The sequence below is a fragment of the Mytilus galloprovincialis genome, chromosome 8 (assembly GCF_965363235.1).
Source record: "Mytilus galloprovincialis chromosome 8, xbMytGall1.hap1.1, whole genome shotgun sequence".
NCBI lineage: Eukaryota > Metazoa > Mollusca > Bivalvia > Mytilida > Mytilidae > Mytilus > Mytilus galloprovincialis.
This window is the reverse complement of record NC_134845.1, coordinates 21203456-21231036: the sequence shown is the minus strand read 5'-3', so window position 1 is coordinate 21231036 and position 27581 is coordinate 21203456. Positions and strand designations below refer to the sequence as shown.

General features: G+C 32.4%; 1 long non-coding RNA gene across 1 annotated transcript; it reads left to right on the top strand.

The window, feature by feature from the left end:
• Positions 1–18705: 18705 nt before the first annotated feature.
• On the top strand, positions 18706–26173 carry LOC143085301 (uncharacterized). Its single transcript, XR_012981295.1, has 3 exons — positions 18706–18919; positions 22687–22853; positions 25844–26173. It is a non-coding gene; the product is annotated as an uncharacterized LOC143085301 (long non-coding RNA).
• The last annotated feature ends 1408 nt before the right edge of the window (positions 26174–27581 follow it).

The window sequence follows — 27581 nt, the reverse complement described above, 5'->3', positions numbered from 1 at the left end:
TTCTTTTATTCAATTATGTTAAAGGGTTCGTAAGTTCATAATTTCTGTACACATTATATATTTTAAACTTGTACACGACGTACACATTTCGTATAAAGATACAGGACAGAAACAAAAATTGCACTAGTTTCGTAAAAAAAATGAAGCCGTTTCCGATGTTCTAGTTTAAGTGGTACACAAAAAGTACATTTGTTTTTGATTTCTCACCTTTTTTTAGTCAATGTAGGTACTGAAGTATAGCAAATGATAGCAATATACATGTGAAAACTTGATTCAGTGACTTTTTGAAAGTTATACATATTTTTCGGTATTTTTTGTTTTTTTTACTTTTTTTCTAGAACAAAATTTTGAAATGTTCCCTCTTTTTCGTATTTTATTGACAAAATGACTTAATTGTTTTGCAGGGTACCGTCGTCTTGGATTAAAATTAGACATTTAACAGTTACTTTGCCAAATCTGAATTTTATAAATTTTGGGCATACACGTCTGAAGCAAAATTTTAATTTTTTTTACTTTATTTTTTAAGTATCACTGATAGATAGTCATAACTGTTTATGGTTAAGATTTACACACATTACGATGGGATTACTTTTTAGCTCACCTGGCCTAAAAGGCCATGTGAGCTTTTCTCATCACTTGGCGTCCGTCGTCGTCGTCGTTAACAATTTTTCAAACATCTTCTCCTCTGAAACTACTGAATGGATTTGAATGAAACTTAAAATGATTGTTCCTTAGATTATCCTGCACAAAGTGTGTGCTTCGATTTTTGATCCGTCAAAAAACATGGCCGCCGTTACTTAAAATAGAACATAGGGGTCAAATGCAGTTTTTGGCTTATACCTCAAAAACGGAAGCATTTAGAGCAAATCTGACATGGGGTAAAAATGTTCATTAGGTCAAGATCTATCAGCCCAGAAATTTTCAAATGAATCAAACAAACCATTGTTGGGTTGCTGCCACTTAATTGGTAATTTTAAGGAAATTTTGCAGTTTTTGGTCATTATCTTGAATATTATTATAGATGAAGATAAACTGTAAACAGCAAAAATGATCAGCAAAGTAAGATCTACAAATAGGTTAATATGACCAAAATTGTCAATTGACCCCTTAAGGGGTAAATGTTCTTTAATGACAATTTTTCACCATTTGTTCATCATATTTGCTAACTTTTAAAAATCTTCTCCTCTGAAACTACTGAATGGATTTGGATGAAACTTTGCATGATAGTTCCTTAGATTATCCTGCACAAAGTGTGTGCTTCGAGATTTTTGATCCGTCAAAAAACATGGCCGCCCTTACTTTAAATAGAACATAGGGGTCAAATGCAGTTTTTGGCTTATATCTCAAAAACGAAAGCATTTACAGCAAATCTGACATGGGTAAAAATGTTCATTAGGTCAAGATCTATCAGCCCTGAAATTTTCAGACGAATCAAACAAACCATTTTTGGGTTGCTGCCACTTAATTGGTAATTTTAAGGAAATTTTGCAGTTTTTGGTCATTATCTTGAATATCATTATAGATAAAGATAAACTGTAAACAGCAAAAATGATCAGCAAAGTAAGATCTACAAATAAGTTTATATGACCAAAATTGCCAATTGACCCCTTAAGGGGTTATTGTCCTTTAATGACAATTTTTCACAATTTGTTCATCATATTTGCTAACTTTAAAAAATCTTCTCCTCTAAAACTACTCAACCAAATTCAACCAAACTTCATTTGAATGAGCAGGAGGGTGTATAAAATAAAGTTTGTGTTTTATTTTCTATATCGTCAAAAAACATGGCTGAAGGCATTGTTTACCAGGTGAGCGATTCAGGCTCTTGAGAGCCTCTTGTTTTTTACATAATAAACTGGTAATTTTGTTGGATTTTGTTTTATGAAACGTGGACATAATATTAGCTTTAAGACAAAGTTATAGCAATTTAAGGACAATTTATAATAAACAAAGCTGTATTTTACTGATATATTAAAAGGCTCCCTTTTTTACAGTCAACATTATACTTCGACATTGACAGCACCAATTGCAGGCAAGACACATGCTTCCGCAAAACCCTTTACGAATAACTACATCCACCTCAGTTGGCGTAAAAATATCAATCTTTCGTTGACAACAAAATGTACACCATTTTTTGAGATATGTCCAATACTGTTTTTGTGTACTTTGTCTCCAGGATGAGATGACAATTTCTGCAGCCTTTTTTGATAGTCCTGTATTTTGAACAATTTGCCCGACAATCTGAAGACACCCAAAATCAGTTTTTTCAACGGATGTTTCTTTTGAGGATCTGTTGGCAGTATCAACAACTGTTGTCCTTTTTCCCTGGGTATTATGTAAGAATCCTGAACAATATGATGCAGTATTTGAGGGAACCAATGTTGAGTGCTCCACAAAGGTGCTATTATTTTGTACTCGATTGTGAAATAACCAAATGAAACATTTAACCGAATTGGTCGTTAGTTTAATTTAAACATATATATTTATAGTGGATTGGGAAACAAGTTAGTGCGACTTATATTAATCCCTTTCTACTTTGCGGGTTCGAATGCTGCCTTGTCACGGCATTAGCCTGCTCTTTTTCGAAATCTACAAAGGTGTCATTTACGTGGAAGAGATATGGCTCTCTCTCAACACGGTTCAGCCATTTATCTTCCCCTTCCGACGGACTATCATCGTTTTTCAAGACCATACTCGCTAATTGTGTCAAATAAAGGCAACAGTAGTATACCGCTGTTCAAAACTCATAAATCCATGGACAAAAAACAAAATCGGGGTAACAAACTAAAACCGAGGGAAACGCATTAAATATAAGAGGAGAACAACGACATAACACTAAAATGTAACACAAATAGACAAGTACCGTGGCACGTCTTTTCAAGGCAGAGCAGAAAATTCAGTCGAGGAACGGGGATCTCACCAGGAACCTTCGTGTTAATAGTCCGATGCGCTAACCACTACACCACGACCCTTTGTACTGACCTCGAGTGAACTAGTACAATAGGGCTAACCCTTTTGGAGCACGTGATACCAACCTTGTTTTGGCGGGTTTCATTTTGCTCAGTCTTTAGTTTTCAATGCGTTTGTTTTGGACTTTTTGTCTCGTTTTTTTGTTGCCGTGTTATTTTCAGTTTTTCTTCGGCTTATAATAATGATGATTATGCTAATTCGTCGGATTGTAAAATGAATAGTAAAATTGAGAAAGGAAATGGTGAATATGTCAAAGCGACAACCACCCGACCATAGAGTAGTGTTTGGTAATGGTAGCTTACCGATGTTCAAATCCCACAAATCGATAAAAATTAAGGTAACAGACATACACTAAGAGATTCGCATCAGCTTCAAAGCTAACAAGTCGACAAGGGACACTAATTGAGTAGTATTTGCTTATCCTTCCAATGCACATAGGGACCTCAGTAGGGTTCCACCAGGGCGCAGGTCACTTAAAATGGTCGAATGTTTTTAAGGGTCACAGATCCTTTTAAATGAGACAAAAGTTATAGGCTGTGAAACCATCTGGTTGTATCCATTTAAATGCCTTAAAATGTTTTGCCCATGAACCCTTGATATTAATCATTTAACATGTATAATTATAAGCCATTTGTAAAAGTCTTATTAAATCTTATTTATTTTTTATTAGTTATTGAGAACTTTAACTGGTCAATGATAAAGCTATAAAAAAACATTAGAGAACATTTTCCCGCCAAAATTATAATGGCTTATATCTCGAAAACAAGCTCATTGACCCCTATATTTCTTTTGCTTTTTTGATTCCTCAATTAATCCTCTATCAATCGAGACTAGTGTTATGGAAATCTATTTATTTTGAAACTGAGCAGCGAACTTCCTTAAGAACGTCTGGCACTAATATTAATATAACTCCCAATTGGCAAAAAATTCAATTATAATAGAAATGGCAGAAATTGCAGGTCTAACTTAAAAGTAACTATGATAACAAGAATACCGAACTGAAAGGAAAATTGAAATGGAAAGTCTTTTATCAAATGGTAAAATCAAAAGCTCAAACACATCAAACGAATGGAAAACAACTGCCATATCCAAGACATGATACAGGTAGTTACGTATGTATACATGTAGGAATTGGTGGATTAAACCTATTAAAATGTCTCAAATGGAACGCATGGAACAAAATAAAATACATCTTGATGGTTCAATGTTAGTTCCATTATGAACAATATTTGCTATAAGTATTTAATACATGTCATTGAGAACGTATCAATAATTTATTCTAATATGACGTGCTTCTTTTTCTTTTGTAAACAACACTGTATTAAAATTTTCGATATTTCATACTTAGCGCAGACTCCGAGATGTACATAATAATGGCTGTTGCAATATACTTCCCACCAGTGGCGGATCCAACCATTTTAAAAGGGGGGGTTCCCAACCCAGAGTAAAAGGGGGGGGGGGTTCCAACTATATGCTCCCATTCAAATGCATTGATCGGCCAAAAAAAAAGGGGGGGTCCCCCCCCCCCGGATCCGCCACTGCTTCACACGTAAAGCCACATGTATTGAAACCTATTTGCAAACCCTTTGCCGAATTTATTGTTTTTAAAATTGCAATTAAGAAAAGACAAAATAACTTTTATTCTTATTCGGATGCATAATAAAAAGGAGTAATGCACAAGAGCTCGGAGAAACCAACAAAATGAAAATAAAATAAAATTCCGCGAAAGTCTATTAATGTTTTTGGCGCATTTGGGGATGTTTTTCATGTTTTGGAATTTTTGTCAGATTTTCGAAATCCTCTGGCTTTATTCATGTAAATGCCTTAAAAATATTTGCCCATGAACCCCCCCCCCCCCCCTCTTTTTTTTACAAATCTTTTTGGAAAATAACCGATAATATTTAATAAGTGATTCTTAAAGTGGGTTACAGTTATTAAGGGTGTACGTGGTATTTATTATATACCGTACCACACATTTCCTAGACCCGTACAAAAATAGCACAGCAAAAACACCCGAAACGGTAACACTTTAGTTGGACTACATGCACTCAATATAGTCCAGAAACGCGTTTCATACACAAATGTTTCAATAGAGACGCTCGAATTAAAAAAGTTATAAAGGTTAAATAAAGTAAAAGGTGAAGATCTTTGACGACCAAACATTTCGAAAGATTTGACAAATACGGCTATTGCAATATTATATTACTAGGGTAGAACATCCTATGTTTTTCAAAAAGTTGATTCAGTAAATTTAATTATGACCATAATAATAATAATTCATTTCAACACTGAAGTGCTCACTACTGGGGTGGTGAATGAAAGTGTATGATTCTCTACTAGTTCACTCACCTTAATTAGGGACTTTCTTTTAATTCCTACAGGACCCCGTATGTTTTGTAATTTTAACTTTTGTTAGAAAGTAGTGCTATAAGAAATAGAGAACAGCGATAAAAAGAAAATGCTTGTAGAAATTTTTAATTGAGACTGTATTCTTAGGCAAGAAAAGACAACGAGCAGTTTACGAAAAGCCTTCTTGATGATACATTATTAAAAAAAAAACGTTTTTGGAGTAGGTTAATAATAATAAGTTCTCCTCTTATATTTAAAGCGTTTCCCTCAGTTTTAGTTTGGTACCCCGATTGTGTGTTTTGTCCATGGATTTATGAGTTTTGAACAGCGGTATACTACTGTTTTCTTTATTTAATAATGATATTAAAACATGTTTGTTACTATACTATATATAAAAATATTAATTTTCGCGAACCATTTAGGTCACGGAAATTCCAAAATATGGCATCAGTAAGGAGAGTTGTGCAAATAATGTGAATACACAGAACCCCCATCCAAATTATCTTTAGCTAAAAGTATTCATCATTTTCTATTTTATATGTACTAACAACATTCCATTTTTCTATAATTTCGATTGAAATATTCCAAAATCTTAGTTAAAATCGATCGAATGCCCCAAATAAACATTGTCTGATTGGTTGAAGTACTGTGGCGTCGATGATTAGCATAATAAGCCTCGATGTAAAGAATAAGCCTCGATGTAAAGCACACGCTTCACATGAATAAGGAGAGTTTTACAAATAATGTGAATACACAGATCCTCCATCCTATTTATATTTTGCTGGAAATGTTGCAGTGTTCATCATTTCTGTTTTGATTCTGCTCACAACATTCCATTTTTTCTATAATTCCGATTTAAATATGTGGAACCCGCAATAAAAATAGATGGCCTCAATGATCATGATGATCTAATGAGGGGGAGGACAGGGGGTACCCTTCTCCCTTCTCCCGCCCCTCTTCTCCTTTCTCATACCCCCGTTCTCCTTTCTCCCATTGGAATAAAACATCTCCTTTTGAGATATTTTTTCTTGAAATATTAGAAATTTTTTTAAAAGGAGAGATATTTGATTTTTTCTCCTTTCTAGAATTTTTCTCCTTTCTCCCAGCCCTCCTCTCCTTTCTCCTACCCCCTTTCTCCTTTCTCCCACCCCCTTTCTCCTTTCTCCACTCCCCTTTCTCCCTGTCTCCCTTACCCCTGTCCTCCCCCTCATCTAATAGCAATGCAAAAAATTCCGTTACCCTGAGTTCTACGATGTTACATTAGCCTGGGATCCGGTCCAATCTAGCTGCGCGTCGTAAGGTCAAGATTAGCCAGGATCCCAGTCTAAATAAATGTTACATAAACCAACCAAATCACACATACAGAACTTTGCGCTCAAATGTAATTCTTGGTGAAGTATACGGGTAACATCGTTTACGAAAATTTATACACACTTTATCATGAACATATTACCTGGCTTTTGCATATTCACGTTTTTTTATGCTGAACTGTAGTCGAATTCAATTCTATACATTTTTTTTACATGAAGCAATAGGAGTAAGAATATTTATTTAGCGCCAATTTAACCAGCATCCTCACAAATCAACAAAATTATTTACCGGTATTTTTGTGAAATTTCAGTTCTATAGGTTATCAATTAGAGAAATTTTGGTAAGTATTACTTATTTATGTTAAGGTTCTACTGATGTGCTTCTCCAGATCTTTTTGACGGTCCGTTTTATCCCATTTATCTCAATACTATCTCCGATGACAGGAATGTCAACTCGACCTATTCGTGTCGAAAGGGAAAATCCAATCTATTTGATGAAATAACTTCTTCTTCAACGGTTCATGCATTATTTTTGTATTATTTGATAACCAATCACATTCACGTTGCATGTTTGCATGAAAATGGTTATGTACATGTATTAGTGAATTGTAAGGGCGATGCAGCATGCGAGGTCAGTGCGCGATCACGTGACATTATTGTTTGTAAACAAACATGCTCCCCGTGTAACACGTGTCTGAATTATCCTTTCAAAGTGTTATGAATCTTTCAATAACTATTTTATAATATTTTGTTTTTGTTTTTAGGTTTGCATATCAGTAGTCTAAGTGAATTAGAAATAGTTCCGAGTTGTGTGTGGGTTTTTTTTTAATAGTCTATAGAATTAGAAGGTAAGTCTACATAAGTTATATGTACATGTAACTAAATTAAAGTCTAAAGTCTAAAAAGATGACTCCACTTTCCCTCTATATTTAAAACCCGCTTAACAATTTAAACAGCATTTGCTCCCCTTGAAAGCTAATTTGCCCCTTTCCCGTCATTTCCCTTTAAATTTGCTCAAAAGTCATACTTATAGTCCATTTACATTAACGGCTGATTTGTGATTTTACCATCTTAACTGAAATTTTCATATTGAACACATTTGACCATTCAGTATGAGTTCCGATGTTTTTTGTCTTATATGAAGGAGGTTTTAGGTCATGTTTTCCTAAACACCTTATTGCTATTTGTCTGTCCGGATTGTTAAAACCACAAAATCAGATAGTGATGAATATGCAAGTTTTCAACAATCCCGGAAATTATACCTTATTTAATTATCGCTATTTAGTCCAATCTGGGAAAAACAGTCATACACTGTATGTACAACTTCCTGTTGGGGTCATGCGGCCGAAAATAAAGGTTTTTTAGTAGAGAGCTGAGGGAGGAAAACTTTAGAAAGCGATCATCAAGAAACTTTAATAGAGTATGATCCACTTTTTTTCCAAATTAAAATTGAAGTAAAAAATTATTTTGTTTAAAGTATTTACAATAAGTTAAAACGGGTCTCATTAAAAAGTATTGTGCATGGTGAATTGTTTCAACAGCCCCCAGATAGCTTCAACTGGATGAAAAAGTTGTGTAATTTTAGAATTTATCCGGTATGGAATAAATAGCGATTAGGTGTATTGACATCCACGAAAAAATATAGAAAGTAAAATACATGTAACTCCCCTTTAGGTTTTGATAAATATTGAATATGACATTAAAAGTTATAAAACTTTATTCTTTGAATATGTTTCTAGCGTAACATGCACGCTTAGTACTGCTTTTTATACGTCCGTCAAAGACGTGACGTATTATCGCACAATAACTTTAGTTTAAGTAAATAGAAATCAATGAAATTTGAACATAATGTTTATGACCACATAAGGAAGATTGGTATTGATTTTGGGAGTTGAGGTCCAAACAGTTTAGGAACAAGGGCCAAAAAGGGACCCAAATAAGCATTTTTCTTGGTTTTCGCACCATAACGTTAGTATAAGTAAATAGAAATCTATGAAATTTAAACACAAGGTTAATGACCATAAAAGGAAGATTGGTATTGATTTTGGGAGTTTTGGTCCCAACAGTTTAGGAAAAAGGGGCCCAAAGGGTCCAAAATTAAACTTTGTTTGATTTCATCAAAATTGAATAATTGGGGTTCTTTGATATGCCGAATCTAACTGTGTATGTAGATTCTTAACTTTTGGTCATGTTTTCAAATTGGTCTACATTAATGATTAAGGTCCAAAGGGTCCAAAATTAAACTTAGTTTGATTTTGACAAAAAATGAATCGGTTGGGTTCTTTGATATGTTGAATCTAAAAATGTATATAGATTCTTGATTATTGGCCCAGTTTTCAAGTTGGTCCAAATCTGGGTCCAAAATTAAACTTTTTTGATTTCATCAAAAATTGAATAAATGGGGTTCTTTGATATGCCAAATCTAACTGTGTATGTAGATTCTTCATTTTTGGTCCCGTTTTCAAATTGGCCTACATTAAGGTCCAAAGGGTCCAAAATTAAACTAAGTTTGATTTTAACAAAAATTAAATTCTTGGGCCTCTTTGATATGCTGAATCTAAACATGTACTTAGATTTTTGATTATGGGCCCAGTTTTCAAGTTGGTCCAAATCAGGATCTAAAATTATTATATTAAGTATTGTGCAATAGCAAGTCTTTTCAATTGCACAGTATTGTGCAATGGCAAGAAATATCCAATTTCACAATATTGTGAAATAGCAATTTTTTTTTAATTAGAGTTATCTTTCTTTGTCCAAAATAGTAAGCAAGAAATATCTTATTGCAAGAAATTTTTTTAATTGGAGTTATCTTTCTTTGTCCAGAATCAACTTAAATCTTTGTTATATACAATATACAATGTATATTCACTTTTTACTACCATTTTTACCATTCAGTGATAACAAGCAGTTTTTTACATCTCAATATTTTATGATGTATTTAAATGAGTAGTTATTGTTGCAAACTCCATTAGAATATTTTAATTGAGATTAGTTTTGGAATAAGGGAAAGGGGGATGTGATTAAAAAATTGGGTTCAATTTTTCTCATTTGAAATTTCATAAATAAAAAGAAAATTTCTTCAAACATTTTTTTGAGAGGATTTATATTGAACAGCATAGTGAATTGCTCTAAGAGAAAACACAAATTTTAAGTTCATTAGAACGCATTCATTCTGTGTCAGAAACCTATGCTGTGTCAACTATTTAATCACAATCCAAATTTAGAGCTGAATCCAGCTTGAATGTTGTGTCCAAACTTGCCCCAACCGTTCAGGGTTCAACCTCTGCAGTCGTATAAAGCTACGCCCTGCGAAGCATCTGGTTTATTCATTTTACGGTTAATTAATGAATACACACACCATGCACACAGCCACTGATCAGGCACTGGTCTCAGAATTTATCATATAAAGGTATAAGACGAGTGCCTGTGAATACACATATCCTTTTTTTGAAAAAAAAACTGTTTGAAACTGGACACAAATTTAACCTACAATTGCTTCTCAGTGAATAAACCAAATAAAACAGCTAGCAAATAACCCTAACCAAAACCCTAAACCAAATAAAAGAGCTAAACAAAGACAGAAACATATTACATGTATTAATTTAAGATGGAAAAAAATTGGGGTTGATATTGCCTAAATATTCAATATTGTGTGGATGAAAAAACCCAATACATGAAGGAGCTTGGTGGTGAAAAACCCAATTTGATATTAACCTGAGGGGTGAATTGGAATTGATAATGCAATTAAAAAACTTTATCACCCAATTATATAAGAAAATGGTGGGTAAAAACCCCAATTTATGAATTCTTATCTGAAGCTCTGATCATGTACATGTATAATCATGGACTATTCTTTTATATAGCAATATCTGTTAGCCATTTAGAGGTCTTTTGCATTTAAAGTTCAGTTTAAGTGGGCTTATTTTGCGAAAACGAAGTCAATTTCCAGATCATAGTTTACATTTTCTTTATATTTTGCTGTGTCAAAATAACCTCAATATCAAGGACAATATATCGACCCAAAAACCATCTATCACATTCTACACATGAGATTTTAGCAGGAAAGACTGTGATTGGAGTATTTAACCATTGCAACTTTTTAATTTGATCTCCTCCACTAATTGAAGTAGAATATTTAATGAAGGTGTGTCCACAATTTAGAATATGTTTATATATGTTTAGAAATGATGTTGAGCCTGTTTTATAAATTGAAAAGGTTACATTTTCCCCCTTATTTCAAAATCTAAGCTTGAACCTCTGCGGTCTTACAAAGTTGCCCCCTGCCGGGAATCTGGTTGTAACATGTACAACAATCAAAGATCAACCCACACTAAACTGAATGTAATTGAAAGACATCTAGAGGTTGATATCAGAGGCTGATTTAGGGGGGGGGCCTGCTTTTTGAGAAAAAAATTTGTTTGCTTATATAGGGAATCACTGAATCATGACTTGAGCGAGCCGAGCCCCCTCTTAGGTCAGTCAGTGGGCCCCAACTTGAGAAAATTTCTGGATCCGCCACTGGATATACAGTATCTAACAGAAGATGAAAAAGGGAACAATATGGTGAATTTTAGAGATTTATATTATTTCATGTACATGCATTTGAAATATATCAGATATATTGTTTCGATTTTTTTTAGTTCTAAGTTCCAAGGTGACCTAGCTTCCATTTTAGAAATCGGATTTAAATGCTAGTCTATCAGAGGGATTTTTCCTTTTAATTGGTTGTAGATATGGAATCTTATTTTACCATGAAGTCAGATTTGAAAATGACTTTGGGAATGAATGTCAGTTTTAGTCTTATATACAAACATGTATGTACTTTATAATTTTAGTCTTGCATGTATATAATTATGTGTACAATACATATATCACTGATTCAGTGGCAATGGTAAATAGACACTGACAAGTCTTAGATCTATAATATTTTATAGTTTTGAATGTTTTGTCCATTGACTAAAACTAGGTGGAGGTTTGTGTGTTCTTATTTCCAACAGAGGTACACTCAACATATATCAATATGTGCATTAAGCAAATTGATAGTTGCTAGATACGGAATGATTATACAACAAGAAAGTTTAAACCTGTGTTTATATACTTAAAATATGATAAAAAAAATCATGTCTTTTTCAGGACTTCAGAATCCAACCATGTAGTATGGAATGTTGATGAGATATGGTTTTGGTCAATGGATGTTAATGAAGGACCTGTAGTACAAAGTATATCACTGGATTTAGCTCTTTGTCTAAGTGTATTATTAAAGTACTTTGCTTTGAGCTCAGTTCATTGTTATGCAATTCATTCTTTGTGAAATAAAGATTTGACAGAAAACTCTCATGTACAAGGATTTGTCAAAGTAGTACCACCTCTATTTACAATGTAAGTATTAGGGAGATAAAAGCATTCTATTTTGATTTGAACCAAACATATTATAAAAAAAAAGAACAAATTTTCCCGAGAATGCTACTCCCACTACTAGCAATATGATGCTAGGTTGTTTTAATACATCTGTAGACTGTACTGCCTACTTATGACTCGGTCCTGAGTGTAAATGGTCCTTCAACTATGTGGGGGAAAATTATAAGGCCTATCTAGGCTTATCAATTTCTAAAACTCTTATTTCATTGTACATATTTGAAATTTTTATACAACCACAGACATTTTTGCAGTTGAAATACATGTAGGTATCCTGTCGTCGTCTTCCCAAGACGGATGGTTTCCAGATAATAACTTCAGTATAAGTAAAAAGGAAGCCATTTAATTATAACATAATATTTATAATCATAAAAGGAAGCTTGGGATTGTTTTGGGGCGGTTATATATATATATAGTCCCTAAGGTTTATGAATAAAGGTTCCAAAGGTGCCCAAAACAAGCATTAATCTTGTGTCAGTACAAAAAGTTGTGTATAAGTATTTCTGACAATTGTTCTGAAACTGTACCATAATATTTAATACCATAAGTAGAAGTTTGGGGTCTATTTTGTGGGTTATGGGGCAAACAGTTGAGGAATTGAGGGCCAAAAACAAACATTTTTGTAGATTCAAGACAATAAATTGGAGTTATCTTTCTTTGTTCAGAATGGTTGTTGAATTAATATAACCTAAAACCATTGCTTTATGAAATCTTCTTTGAAAATTGGAGTTATCTTTCTCTGTCCAGAATAGTAGTTGAATCGACTAAAAATAATGCTATATATACAATATACAATGCAAAATTCACTTTACTACCAACTGATAAATTTAAGCAGTCTTTAATAGCCATTCGGTGATTACAAGCACTTTGATTATCATTCTAAGGTTATCCCCTTTCACAAATGGAAAAATTTCTCAAGTTTGTCTCAACTAAATTTAGTGAAATGTGTATATAATGCTTATTACCGGTACCTCTAAACTCGGTTTAAGTTCAATTTTTAGCAGCTTCACTTTTACAGTTCTTGATTTATGTACCTTTATAACGTTATATGCTAGCGGAGGCATCATCACCATGACTATGACATTTACACTTTAATACTTTATGATGTATTAAAATGAGTAGTTGAATAATTACTGTTGCAAACTCCATTAAAAATTTGATTTGAGATCATTTTTATACAACCGCAAAAATTGAAAACTTTTTGGTTGTACATTGGAATCACGTTGGCATCTTCGTCTTCATCCAAAGACATTCGGTTTTCGCACTCTAACTTCAGTAAAAGTAAAATAGATATATATGAAATTTAGACACAAGATTTATGACCATGAAAGGAAGGGTGGGATTGATTTGGGGTATTTTGGTCTCAATAGTTTAGGAATAAGGGGCCAAATAAGAATTGTTCTTGGTTTTTGCTCTATAACTTAAGTATTAGTAAACAGAAATCTATGATATTTTAACATAAGGTCTATGGCCACATAAGGAGGGTTGGGATAGATTTTGGTAATTTTAGTTCCAACAGACAGGCCCCAAATAAGCATTTTTCTTGGTTTTTGAACAATAACTTTAGTATAAGTTAATAGAAATCTACAAAGGTTTATGACCACAAAAGGAAGGTTTGGATTAATTTTGGAGTTTTGGTCCCAAGGAATAAGGGGCCAAAATTAAACTTTGTTTGATTTCAGCAAAAAAATGAATTACGGTATTGTGCTTCTTTGATATGCCAAATCTAACCATGTCCAAATTTTTAATTTTAGGTCCTGTTTTCTAATTGGTCTACATTAAAGTCTAAAGGGTCCAAAATTAAAATAAGCTTGATTTTAATAAGAATTGAATTCTTGGGGTTCTTTGATATGGTGAGTCTTAACATGTACTTAGATTTTTGATTATGGGCCCAGTTTTCAAGTTGGTCCAAATCGGGGTCATAAATTATTATACTATATTGTGCAATAGCAAGAAATTTTCAATTGCGCAGTATTCTGCAATAGCAAGAAATCTTCAATTGCACAGTATTGCACAATAGCAAGAAATATCTAATTGCACAATATTGCGCAATAGCAAGAAATTTTCAATTGCACAGTATATTGCCAATAGCCAGAAATATTCAATTGCACAGGATTGTCCCGTTTTCAAATTGGTCTACATTAAGATCCAAAGGGTAAAAAATTGAACTTTATTTCATTTCAACAAAAATTGAATTCTTAGGATTCAAACGCATTGATCTCAGCAATTTCTTCACTGTCGTTCCCTCAATAACTGCATTAAACAGTTTCTAATCATTATTCATTCAAAACCTTTTTATTATACCAATGTCTCACACACAACATATTATAGTATACTGTTGTCTATCAGTCCATCATCCACACTTCAGACAATAACTAGAAAACACTTCCCCCTACTTTCAAGAAACTTTGTTGAAATGCTTATATCTATTGACATTAGCTCCACATCGATTTTATAAATTTTAGAATTTTCGTTTCCATGTTATGAAGAGAGATTTTATCCTTAAAAAAGAGAGAATTTTCCAATTTTGAACAATAACACAAAAATGCATCCATCACCTTTAATTAAACTTTGGTGAATTGTTTAAACTATTGACCTAAGGTCCCTTTTGATTGTAATAAATTTCAGATTATACATTTCTGTGTTATGAATTTTTATATATGCTTAAAAAAAGAAGGGATTTTATAGTTTTTGGACACCTATAAGTGCAGGAGTTTCTGGCTACATTGAAAACCCATTGGAGACATATCATGCGCTTACTGTGCAGCTATTTATTAACAAACTCCATATTCAAACACTCAAACAACTTATTCATAGAGAGGGGTGGAAGTTGAAGCCCCCTTTTTTTTATCAGTCAATGCATTTGAATGAAGACATGTACACATCAACTCAATTTGTTAATACACATTTCCAGTCTAGCTTTCAATACATTTGTAACGACTTTTAACCCCACTGACAATTTGCGTCTGTGTCCATACTTGTTTTTACTAATAAAATACCGAGAATACATTAAAAAAAAATTACAAGAGTAAATATCTTCCTTCTCAAACTGAATATATTAGCCATATCAACATTACCAAGGCTTAATGATCGTTCGGTTAGATATGATATCAATAAACAATAATGAACTTAATTATAACAGCTTTCATGCAAAATACAAACCTAGGAGATAATCAAATCCTACGCCTCGGAATAAATTTGTCTCAATTAGATAAAACTGTAATAAATGTTCTAAAAATATTTTGTCAATTTGAAAACTTAAAAACAAAACCACCCCCCTCAACAGAGCTAAAATATAATTAAAAAAATAAATAACAAAACACCCCGAAACTGTAAGCCAACAGTTATAACATATAATTTAAATAGAATAATTGTATATCAAAAGCTTTTGTTAGAACATGTTATTGTAATTACTTCCGTGTACTGTTATATAAAAATAAGGACTATTATGTTACTTTACAATAAAACAATCAGGAAATTATGATTCAGACAAATCGAAATGTCAGCAAGTCTGTCTCGTCTCGATTTAAGTCAATAACCAGTTAGTTAGCGAACAGTAGCACGCTGCACAAGATTATTTTCACGTGTCGTGTCAAAACAACAGAACGCGCAACTTAGAAATAATATAATTATATATATTATTTATTATCATGTGGTCATATAGGTTGTGTATAATACATTAAATTCGATATTTGAATCAAATGTTTTTTTTCTAAATTTACCTTGTACTCTTGAATATCGGATAGAATCGGCTGCGTGTATATATATCCGTTTAGTATTCTAAACTGGTACTAAACGGATGAATGTTCTAAACATTACATAAACACTGGTTTACGAAAAGCAAAACGACAAAGTCACTGAATTAGAAGACATTTTATCCGGATAAGAATTATATAGCTAAAATTCCAGTCGAAAACCAACAAGAGTCTTACCGTATTGACTGGATCGATCACAGTCGATCTTGGATCGTTGGAATGAACTTTTGAAAGGGATTCATTACAAAAAGGAACTATATATATATAAGTTCATAAAAAGTCTCCGATTTGGATATGGGTTGAAGTGCAGCAGAGTACCATGGACTTTATGTGAATATTGCCAACCTTTCAGGTTTGTTGCAATATACTTACTCTTCTATGATTTTTGACCCGGGGATTTTGATTCATTGATAACACGTCTGAAAGAGATCTGTATAATATAAAGTTAATCATTATAATCTTTGCCTTCCCCAGAATAGGAGATGTGTGTGTATTTGTTGGTGTTACTTAATCTGGCATGCTTTTGATACTTCTGGATTTCAAAGTTATTGGTATTGAGCAATACCATTAGAAATATTTATAAATTCAAATTTTCATTGAAATTATATAGGCATCCTGCGACTGACTACCTCAATGTATACACCAAACAAATGTAAATATAACAACCGCTAGATCACTACACATCGAGACATAATTGTAAACGCTCTTTTTATTATTGTTCTTTTTTGAACAAGATTTCATTGCGTCTAGGACTTAAAATTTTCAATTCAGTGCAGTTATTCAAACTTTTCGTACATTAAAACTATGTATATATCATATTTCATGATATAATGTCAAAACACAAATAAATAACATAACTTGATTAGCTTTGTCACTCCTCTTCAATGAAAAATATGGTACCAATTGTGTGTAGGTTCAAATTTCATATACGTATAACAAGAAGGTTATCCTTCAAGGCTTTGGGAAATGTTGAGATGGGAACATTTCCAAACTGTCATTGAGCAGACGGCCTTTTCAAACATTTTTCCTTTTTGATGTCAACGTTTGCAGAACGCATTAATTGATCTTTGTCGATTTATTCAAATCACACTTGTTCATACATTTGATTTACATGCCGCGCATTGTGAAATCCGTTGACATTTTGAACTTAAAATTTAAAAATAAATTAAATATTTCTTTGTTCTTTTCTTCTAGAAATACAAAAATCTCTACACACTTTCAAAAGTTCAAGATGTTTGTTTCTTTAAAGCAACAGTTTCACCAATCTATACCAATGAGATGAATTGTTACCCTTAGCTAATGATTGCTTATGTAGATGAAAGAGTTATCTTTGTTTGAAGTCGGTTTTCACATCAAAGTTATCTCGCAGGTGCTTGTATACATACTACTAGTAATGAAGACTAGTCCATTCCAAATATTTAAATAGAAAACAGCGAATTTGTTATTTGCATTGTATCATACTTTTGCATAGAGCTCGTAATGAAGTCTAATCCAAAATAAATATCCGTATATTCACTCATTGTGCAAATATAGATAAATCAAAATAATATTTTGTAGATGCCTCTGTCACTGTGAATTTGTATGTTCTTCTAATGTTCGACTGATAAATCACTTTTGTTTGCATCTAAACATTTTGTTTTCTCCTTTAATTGTCCAAAAGTAATCATTTTAAACACTTTGAAGCTGTAGTTTATCATGATATAATCACCGGTTGGAAAGCAAATATTTACACCCTAAGCACTACAACTAAACACGACATAAAAAACTGGTAAACACGACTCACTGAATCTTCCAGTCTCCAAGGTTTTTAATTTTTCCTTCTGAGAAATTTCACAGCAAATTTTCACAGTGTCTTTCAGCCCGTTGTATTGTACCTAATATGCATAGTTTTTTTCTTAACATTATGTTAAGAAAAACAAGTTTCGGGCAAAGCAATTTATACTCTGTAATATGTCTAATGTAAATGTATAGAGTTAATCATTCAACACTTCTTCAATCACTACGCTTGGGACATAAAGGTAAATTCAACAAAATATCTGAGTTAATATACAATAATAACAATTATCTACAAGGTAATAAAACTGCCAAGACGCATGTCCATACTCTGATTTCGGTACATATTGTTCGAGTAAAAGGATGTTGGTGAAGTGTTGTTAAGGAAACACATATAACAACGTTAAAAATGGTTTGTAAATTAAAGTATGGATATTTTCGTTGGAAAATAGTGACTTTACTTTAATTAGACACATGGACAGTTGTAGTTTGTCATTAGTTAACATAGGCACGTAAGAAAACGACATGTTGCAAACACTACGTATCACATCAAAACCCTTTATTAACCATACAATTGTATGTAAATGCATAATAATAAAACACATTATAAATCAGTTTATTTTCATATTAAAAACTAGAACCTGCATGTTTTTGTCAATGTAAGAAAATTAACTTTCCCTACAGTTCGTGCTTTATTTGTATAAACAAGGGAAAACCACTAAACAATGTTTATAATATGAGGCAGGCATTACCTGTGAATGGGGACGAAGTTTGTTTAAATTATTTTTTTTGTATTTAAAAATTTGTTTAAAAAAAAAGATACAGAAATACCGTAACGTTTCCGATTTTGGTTCTGTTGTTAGGGATTTTACTTGTGACGTTATTTAAGTTATGACGTCATGTTCAATATGTAAACAAAGAAACTCAATGCATCAGGTAGGCCTAACGTTTATTCATACCAAAGACAAAGAATGATTAAAAATGAAATATTGGTATTGTGTTCCTTGAGTTCCTATATTTTACTAGTCTAATCAAAGTCTCACGACAACAAGACCGGAATAAGGAAGTAGAGTTATGTGTTCTGCGCAGATCCGGAAATTAAAAAACACGACAAAAAAAATTGAACGATTTTGAGCAAACTCCCCGGCAGTTCCAGTTCCGATCCGCATACGGGCCCGAATACTACTCTACACTAATCACTGCCTTCGGCTTTTTTCGTTACGCGCTCTTCAAGCGGTTTGACCCGGATTGACCTTTTGTTGCTACTGAAGCAAATATGGCTGAACATTGATGAATGAGGATAATTGTTATTAACTTTACCAGTATATATGAATAAAAACACTAACCGTAAGTAAAATGCACTCAATCAAATAATTTTACAAAATAAAAATTTACAAATTTCTGTATCGTTAGGTCGAAGAATTCAATTCTGGCATGAAAACTCGATCGACTTTGTTGCATTATGCCATATAAAAAAATCTTTGTCAATGAAGAAACATAAAATATGATCTTCTCGTCTGTGAAGTTGAGAGAACACTTAACGCTATAGCTTTTGATATTAAATTGGACATACTTTTAATAAACTGGCACCCAATCATCAGCTAATAAACTCGTTTGAAGAACAGAATAATATGTTGGGAGAGTGGCTAAATTTTACCCGAGAAGCTGCTCCATGTGGAATTAAAGATATTTTACAAAAGACAAATTTGGACTCTATAGGGATAAATTTAGGATTTCCTGGGAAAGGGGTGCAAATAATGCCAAATTGACACATGGCTTCAAATATATTATTTAAACGAACTTCAGTAAGGGCTGTATTACATGTATATTATATTAAGACTCTGTTTACTTAGGGAGCTACCATTTGATTTTTATGGGGGGGGGGGCTAGGATGAAATTTGAAAAAAATAGGCAGGACAGGAGTTTTGAGTAAAAAAAAACAGGCAGGATGAGACACTTGCAAAAAAAAAAAAGTCAGGACGACAATTTAGGTAAAAAAAAGGCAGGATAAACTAAAAAAAAAAGGCAGGACCGAACAGAGTGAAAAATAAAAAGGCAGGACAGAGATTACAGCTAAAAAAAAATGCAGGACAAAATTTTTCATCCTAGCCCCCCCCATAAAAATCAAATGGTAGCTCCCTTACCAATCTCCGAATTTCTCAAAACTCAATTTAGATTTCATGGATAAAAAAAATAAAACAATCATAAATTATTATAATTGAAAAATAATATAGGGTAACTCACACATTACTAAATTTGTTATGCAATTTGCTTTTATTATATATATGTCACCATGGTCATGTATGTATTAATTTACAATATTCTGGATGGGAGCATTTCCATTTCAATATTACTATATTTTATTGAATTATTATCCAGTCAATTTATAGTCTATACAATATAATAATAATTAACCCCCCCCCCCAAAAAAAAAAAAAAGTAAAATCTTTATAATTTTGGTCCAATTATTCTGTATTCTATTTACCCTTTAAGAACCACATTTAGCCAAATAAATAAATATGTGTGTTTCCTATTTCCCTCTGTACTAAACCCTATATGTTTTAAGCTTGGAAATAGCTGCCTACCTTAAAGTTTTTTTGTAATTTTTCAATAAGCACTGTTTAAGTCAGAATATCTCTCCCTTAGACTCAATGTAAAAAAAATGTTGAATTACATAAATTCCCTACCTACCTACCATTTATTTTCAAAGATGTAATAGGAAACACACACAGTATTTTATTTGGCCTTAGCCCTTATATATACAATGTACATGTACTCTTAATAAACCTTTTATTCCTGCAATAAAAAACACTTTTGACTACATTGTATAATTCTAAGACACCAGTAATCAATTCTAATGTTTTTATTTTTATCTTACAGATGGTGACAAAAAAGATAACAGCACAGTGTTAAGATTGAATCAGAATTAATAAAACAAAAAGATTATAATAGGTATTGGTTTTTTTTTAAATATTTTTATTTGCATGGATTAATTACTTTATCAATTTATAAAAAAAAATACTATTTAATTATCCTGCCTTGCATGGAATAAAATGACAACTTACATTGTTCTAAAAAAAAATGTTTGTAAATAATGAGTAAAATTAATGCTCAATAACAATGTTTAAAATGTTAACATGAAAACTGATTTTGATTTGAAGCCATATTTTATGAAATTGATTAATGTAGACAAATCTTTTTTATAGTTACAAATGTAGGTGACACTTAAACACTCAATATCTTTCTTTAATTAGTATAGTAGGATGATACAGATTGATGCCTGTGAAAGAATTATAAAAAAGGTTGCATTCAGTTTTTTATTGTCAATAATACTTCCCTCCCCCTATTTTTCAAACTTTTTATATGTTAAATAATGCAGGTCCTTGCATTTCAACAATTTATTTTTAGTTGTACTCATTTTATTATTATACCCCCGCTTTAAAAAAGGGGGGGTATACTGTTTTACCTCTGTCTGTCCGTCAGTCCGTCCGTCCATCAGTCCGTCAGTCCGTCCGTCCGTCAGTCAGTCCGTCCCATGAAACTTTCGTCACATTTTTCTCAGGAACTACACATCCACCCTTTCTGTAATTTGGTATCAACATTTATATATGTCAGCCATACCGTGTGATGCGTTTTCAGATTCATCACTTGACAACTTCCTGTTTACCGAACACTTGTCTGATTTTACACATGATAGCCAAGTTGAAAATTTTCGTCACATTTTTCTCAGGAACTACAATACAAGGATTTCTGAAATTTGGTTTCAGGATTTATATAAGTCAGCTATACCGTGTGATGCGTTTTCAGATTCATCACTCGACAACTTCCTGTTTACCGAACACTTGTATGATTTTACACATGATAGCCAAGTTGAAAATTTTCGTCACATTTTTCTCAGGAACTACAATACAAGGATTTCTGAAATTTGGTTTCAGGATTTATATAAGTCAGCTATACCGTGTGATGCGTTTTCAGATTCATCACTCGACAACTTCCTGTTTACCGAACACTTGTCTGATTTTACACATGATAGCCAAGTTGAAAATTTTCGTCACATTTTTCTCAGGAACTACAATACAAGGATTTCTGAAATTTGGTTTCAGGATTTATATAAGTCAGCTATACCGTGTGATGCGTTTTCAGATTCATCACTCGACAACTTCCTGTTTACCGAACACTTGTATGATTTTACACATGATAGCCAAGTTGAAAATTTTCGTCACATTTTTCTCAGGAACTACAATACAAGGATTTCTGAAATTTGGTTTCAGGATTTATATAAGTCAGCTATACCGTGTGATGCGTTTTCAGATTCATCACTCGACAACTTCCTGTTTACCGAACACTTGTCTGATTTTACACATGATAGCCAAGTTGAAAATTTTCGTCACATTTTCCTCAGGAACTACAATACAAGGATTTCTGAAATTTGGTTTCAGGATTTATATAAGTCAGCTATACCGTGTGATGCGTTTTCAGATTCATCACTCGACAACTTCCTGTTTACCGAACACTTGTATGATTTTACACATGATAGCCAAGTTGAAAATTTTCGTCACATTTTTCTCAGGAACTACAATACAAGGATTTCTGAAATTTGGTTTCAGGATTTATATAAGTCAGCTATACCGTGTGATGCGTTTTCAGATTCATCACTCGACAACTTCCTGTTTACCGAACACTTGTATGATTTTACACATGATAGCCAAGTTGAAAATTTTCGTCACATTTTCCTCAGGAACTACAATACAAGGATTTCTGAAATTTGGTTTCAGGATTTATATAAGTCAGCTATACCGTGTGATGCGTTTTCAGATTCATCACTCGACAACTTCCTGTTTACCGAACACTTGTATGATTTTACACATGATAACCAAGTTAAAAATTTTCGTCACATTTTTCTCAGGAACTACAATACAAGGATTTCTGAAATTTGGTTTCAGGATTTTTATAAGTCAGCTATACCGTGTGATGCGTTTTCAGATTCATCACTCAACAACTTCCTGTTTACCGAACACTTGCATATTTTTACACTATTAATATTATCCACTTGCGGCGGGGGTATCATCAGTGAGCAGTAGCTCGCAGTTTCACTTGTTTCTTATTACTTTCAGCTCCCTCAACCAGAAGAACTATGAACACAGTTATTGATTTCTATGTTTCCTTGGAGATTTTAACAGTTATTGTTAAAACTTGAAATCTAACAGAATGAAAATTTGAGAAAATTTACATATACAGTGTACATGTACATGTAGCTTCAATATAAATCAACTGATACACCGTAAGTATGTCTTCTATATATGAAAGTTATAAATTGGTTTGTTTACAAAATTTATTTTTTACTAGATATATTTGAGTAAATACCGGACCAAATTATATATTAAAGCAAATACTCACAAACGTTTTTTTTTTTAAATTACTAATATTTCCTATATGGTGATATAAATTATATGATCAAATTGTGGATACAACTACATGGTTTATGCTATAAACTGTGAATATAAAAAAAGAGTATGTTGTATGATTGCCAATGAGAAAACTCTTCCAACAAGAGACCAAATGACAGAAGTTAACAACTGTAGCCTATAGTAGGTCATAGTACAGTCTTAAACAATAAGTAAAGCCCATACCACTCAGAGAGCTATAAAATACACTGAAATGACAAATGTGAAACAATTAAAACTAGAAATTTGGCCTAATTTATCATACATGTATGTACAAAATAATGAACGAAAAATAAATATGTGACACATCAAACAACAACCACTGAATTAAAGGCTCCTGATTTGGGACAGACACAGACATACATAATGTATCGGGTTAAACATGTTCGCTGGGACCCAACCCTCCCCTTACCTGGGACAGTGGTGTAAGAGTACAAAATAAAAACAAACTATAAAATTCAGTTGAAAAAGACTTAAATCTTAACTCATCATGAGATGGATACAAGTAGAAATAAATAAAACCAAGAAAAAGGGGGCATGGTCAGGTACTATTACATACAAACAACTGAAAGACACTTAGTATAGATCTAGATTATTTACTCTAAGCACACTCAAGCTTAATAGATGTGAAAAATACCCTAAATCTGATAGGTCCTGCAACTTTTGAAAGAAACTCCAAAAAATTACTTATAAAGGGAACTCAATCTAAATTTTGTGTTAAAATTTCATGAGAAATTGTTCAAAGCAAAGGAGAAGGACTATTTTTTGTCCAAGAATATTAACTATTCCAAAAAGCCCCATTATGTTTGGAATTGCATAAATTTAAGAAACATGAATTAAAAACATAATATTTTTTATACGACCGCAAAAATTAAAAAATTTTTGGTCGTATATTGGTATCACGTTGGCGGCGTCGTCGTCTGCGTCGTCGTCGTAGTCCGAATACTTTTAGTTTTCGCACTCTAACTTTAGTAAAAGTGAATAGAAATCTATGAAATTTTAACACAAGGTTTATGATCACAAAAGGAAGGTTGGGATTGATTTTGGGAGTTTTGGTCCCAACATTTTAGGAATTAGGGGCCAAAAAGGGCCCAAATAAGCATTTTCTTGGTTTTCGCACCATAACTTTAGTTTAAGTAAATAGAAATATATGAAATTTTGACACAAGGTTTATGACCACAAAAGGAAGGTTGGGATTGATTTTGGGAGTTTTGGTTCCAACAGTTTAGGAATTAGGGGCCAAAAAAGAGCCCAAATAAGCATTATTCTTGGTTTTCGCACAATAACTTTAGTATAAGTAAATAGAAATCTATGAAATTTAAACACAAGGTTTATGACCATAAAAGGAAGGTTGGGTTTGATTTTGGGAGTTTTGGTCCCAACAGTTTAGGAATAAGGGGCCCAAAGGGTTCAAAATTAAACTTTGTTTGATTTCATCAAAAATTGAATCCTTGGGGTTCTTTGATATGCTGAATCTAAAAATGTACAGTATTCAGCAATAGCAAGAAATCTTCAATTGCACAGTATTGTGCAATAGCAAGAAATTTTCAATTGCACAGTATTGCGCAATAACAAGAAATCTTCAATTGCACAGTGTTGTGCAATAGCAAATATTTTCAATTGCACAGTATTGCTCAATAGCAAGAAATATCTAATTGCAATTTTAATTGGAGTTATCTTTCTTTGTCCAGAATAGTAGTTGAATCAACTTAAATCATTGTTTTATACAATATATATAATTGATATTTCAATTGGAGTTATCTTTCTTTGTCCAGAATAGTAGTTGAATCAACTTAAATCATTGTTTTATACAATATACAATGTATATTCACTTTTACTACCAACTGATAAATTAAAACAATCTTTACCATTCAGTGATAACAAGCACTTTATTTTACATTTTAATATTTTATGATGTATTTGAATGAGTAGTTATTGTTGCAAACTCCATTATTAGAAATTTGAATTGAGATCAGTTTTGGAAAAAGGGAAAGGGGGATGTGAAAAAAAAAAATGGGGGGGGGGTTAAATTTTTCTCATTTCAGATTTCATAAATAAAAAGAAAATTTCTTCAAACATTTTTTTGAGAGGATTAATATTCAACAGCATAGTGAATTGCTCAAAGGCAAAAAAAATATTTTAAGTTCATTAGACCACATTCATTCTGTGTCAGAAACCTATGCTGTGTCAACTATCTAATCACAATCCAAATTTAGAGCTGAATCCAGCTTGAATGTTGTGTCCATACTTGCCCCAACCGTTCAGGGTTCAACCTCTGCGGTTGTATAAAGCTGCGCCCTGCGGAGCATCTGGTTGTCTGATAAGGTCACAATTACATCATGAAGACGAGGACAAATATAGAATTTATGCAGTTTCCAAAACAACAAAATAATTTAAGAAAACCTTTATTATAACTATTGACATAATCTAACTAAATATAATTTTTTTCTTGGATGGGCACATTACAGTCTAAAATATAATTTTATTTGACAAAAAACAAAGAAAATTAAGAAATTTTACAAATTTGGTCAAAGTTTATTGCCATGGTAACTCTTTAGTTGTAAAAAAAACCCCATTATTTTCTGAATATGGTGTACCTTAGTCTAGTTTGGACAAATTTTGAAATATTTAGGATAACTGTTAAATTAGCAGTAATATCTGGGCCAAATAAAAACCTTTTTTAGTTAGCCCCTACTACTTTGAGATATTGAACAAAGTGTTGCCATAATGATTTTAAAGGATGGATGGACAAACAATGGCATACCATATACATCCCTTACCTACCAGAAGTTACAAAGTTATAAAAAAAATGTTTATATATTTTCAGATCACAATTATGTCAACCTAATCATTGGAAGTTTATCAAGTTACATGAGAAGCATTGAAAGCCTGCAGAGATTCTACATGTATAAATAAATGGAACAGACTCACACTTAAAAATAACTTTTACACAAGACTAATGCACTCTCAAACAAGGATTATTCATGTTTCAATGAGTGAATTGAAGTGCATACTAGCTGCTCATGAAAATTTGTGTGCATTTTTTAAATATTTATTTTCGTTTTATTGATTGTTGTTTTCAAAAATTTGTATGTCTTCATAAATTAATCATGAACATACATGTATTGTTGTTAATAATTAAAATAGATATAAAGAATATTTTTATCTCAGTTTTAGCCAAATGATACAGTTAAATCTGATTTAACTTCTTTCCAAATATATAAACATATGAATACAAGGAGATTTGGGGTATAGGTTCATATGACAGCATCCCAACAACAACAAAAAACCACAAGACTAAAGTTGATTACAATTTTCCAAAACAGAATAGTTTCAATTGGCCATTCATCAAAAAGTGTGAATATATTTATAGCCCAACAAATAAAGATCTGCTATCAACAAAAAGAAAACAGTAATAAAATTATCTCGCAAATGAATTACTATGGTGTAAACAGGGTTAACCCGATCTCAAAATGGATACATTATAAACACTTTTGATTAAATAGTAGATTTTATGCATAAAAAAATGCAGTATTACAACTGCTTTTACTACAATGACATTCATTTTTGTCATGAATTTGATGTTAAAATAATTATGGCATATATTACCATATGAGATATTCAAGCTCCATGTAGCTTCCAGGTTTTTGTCAAGCGTGCGACTTTTGTCGCAGAAAGCTTGACATAGGGATAGTGATCTGGCGGCGGCTGTGTATGCTAACTTCTTAAAAGCTTTATATTTTAGAAGGTGGAAGACCTGGATGCTTCATACTTTGTATATAAATGCTTCATGTTACAAAGTTTCCGTCAGTCACATGTCCAATGTCCTTGACCTCATTTTCATGGTTCAGTGACCACTTGAAAAAAGTTAATATTTTTTGTAATGTGAAATTCTCTCTTATCATAAGTAAAAGGATAACTATATTTGGTATGTGCGTAGCTTGCAAGGTCCTCATGCCCGTCAGACAGTTTTCACTTGACCTCATTTCATGGATCAGTGAACAAGGTTAAGTTTTGGTGGTCAAGTCCACATCTCAGATACTATAAGCAATAGGTCTAGTATATTCGGTGTATGGAAGCACTGTAAGGTGTACATGTCCAACTGGCAGGTGTCATCTGACCTTGACCTCATTTTCATGGTTCATTGGTCAAAGTTAAGTTTTTGAGTTTTGGTCTTTTTTTTCTAATACTCTGCAATATGTCAACTATATTTGGTGTATGGAAATATTTTATGATCTATATATCAGTTGCGCAGGTTTTATTTGACCTTGACCTCATTTTCACAGTTCATTGCTCAGTGTTAAAGTTTTGTGTTTTGGTCTGGGTTTTTTTAAACTATAAGCTATAGGTCAATTATATTTGTTGATTGGAAGAATTGTTAGCTGTACATGTCTGCCTGGCATGGTTCATCTGACCTTGACCTCATTTTCATGGTTCATTGGTCAATGTTAAGTTTTCTTGGTTAATGTTAAGTTTTCTTGGTTAATGTTAAGTTTATGTGACAGTTGAAATAAAGCTTTATATCTAGGACTATCAACATAATATCAATGATTAGTAAAGAAGGC